Raw genomic sequence first — 1,845 nt, 5'->3', positions numbered from 1 at the left:
CTTCAATATATGCACACGCAACTAGTACTTAGCCATAATAGCCACAACATTTGGTTTTGTGCACACGCTGCTACTAGGAAAATCCTACCAGGTGCTTCTGCACTAGTGATTGTTTTGCCCATCGATTGTAGCTAGTACTGTTCCTATCTCAAAATGTTGTTGTTTTGTTGAGGATTTGTTCGAATGTGTGACCTTGATTGTGAACACCTTGGCTCATTTTGCAAGAGGATGGACTTATTGCTTGATAAGCAATGCAAAAATTTGTTGTCTAAGTTGGAGAGTGGAGATATTTTTTAGGAAAGGGGAAAAAAATCAAGAAACATCATTGGCTAGACCAAGAGATAGAAGATGGGGCTCTCATTATAAGACTTTAGCTCGTGTTGAATCAATGTGGGATGCAGTCATATAAGTGCTAGCTATTGTGCATGAGGATGAGCGTAATCCGTCGAGGGAAGGAGGTTTGGTGCAGTTAATGGAGTATTTTAGCTTTGTGTTCATCAAGAAGTTGATGCTACAAATCCTTCGAATTACAGATGAGTTGTCACTTCTCTGACAAAGGAAGAATCACAATATTGTTCAAGCCATGTATTTTTTTATGGATGCGACATCATACTTGGCCAACTTGATAAACAATGGTTGGGAACTACTATTTGAAGATGTCACAACCTTTGATAATGCTAATGATATTAAACTACTGAATATGGATGAAGTTGTACCAACATGGGTCCTATCACAAAGGAAGGGGCGGGGGGGAGGGGAGGTTAGCTTTACTCAAGACCATTTTTTCATGTAGATAGATACCTTCTATGCGGTTGTAGATGATATCACCATCGAGCTAGATCATCGCTTTAATGACATGATTTCAGAACAACTTTCTGGATTTCCTTGTCTTGACCCAAGAGACTCATTTTCCAAGTTTGATTCGGACATAATTGCTAAGCTTACAGACATCTATGATGCAAATTTCTCCAATGATGACCGTAAGTGTGTAAAAATTGAGCTCCAATGACATGAGAAGACATGATGACTTTAGAGTTTGTTATGATCTTGCAAGCCTAGCCAAAAAAAAGTTTGAACTTGAAAGAAATATTGTGTTCCCACTAGTTTCTCGCCTTATTGAGTTAGGGTTGTTTCTACCGGCGGCCACATCATGAGTTGAAAGGGCCTTCTCAACCAAGAAGATTATCAAGGCCGAGTGTGCATCAAGATGTCCAGTTGTTGGCTTGATAACTTGATGGTGTGCTACGTTGAGAGAGAGATACTTAAAGGAATTGAACTTACTGAAATTAAAAAAGAATTACAAAACAAGTAGAAGAATGTCGTTGCGACGTTGTACTTATTTTTTTTAACACGGTACAGACGCAGACGCTCATACATAAAAACATACAGTCACCTATATGAATGCACACGTGCACACACTACCCCTATGAGCACCTCTAAAAGACTGAACTGGTACATCATCTTGAGATTGACAAAACCGCAGCGAACACCTTTGTAGTCGACAAGGACATCTTCTCCCACGGAATGCACATCGCCAAAAGGTCTGGATTAAATCAAAAAAAAATGCGAGCATCAATTTCAAGCCTAGGACTTGACCCATGATGGGCTAAGGATACCACAGTGCTCCTAACTATACAACCAGACGTTGGTTCGTGTTCTACTTAATGAAAGTAAAGCTTCATTATGGGTAATGTATTATTTCTAACTATCCTCACCTGCATAATGTAGTTTCTACCATTCTATCCTACTAGTTACCAATTCAGATGCATTTAGTATTCTAGTAAAGTCTTGCAGAGTTGAATCACACATGGTTTTCTCGTTCATAAACTCCACCAAACCTGAATA

The 1,845-nt window shown here is 39.2% G+C and overlaps 1 pseudogene; it reads left to right on the top strand.

Moving 5' to 3' along the window:
* The first annotated feature begins 388 nt into the window (after positions 1 to 388).
* LOC147978626 (uncharacterized) lies at positions 389 to 1,312 on the top strand (annotated as a pseudogene).
* The last annotated feature ends 533 nt before the right edge of the window (positions 1,313 to 1,845 follow it).

This window comes from Triticum urartu, chromosome 3A (assembly GCF_056163025.1).
Source record: "Triticum urartu cultivar PI428250 chromosome 3A, HENAU_Tu73, whole genome shotgun sequence".
Classification (NCBI taxonomy): Eukaryota; Viridiplantae; Streptophyta; class Magnoliopsida; order Poales; family Poaceae; genus Triticum; species Triticum urartu.
This window is presented reverse-complemented; position numbering and strand designations above follow the sequence as displayed.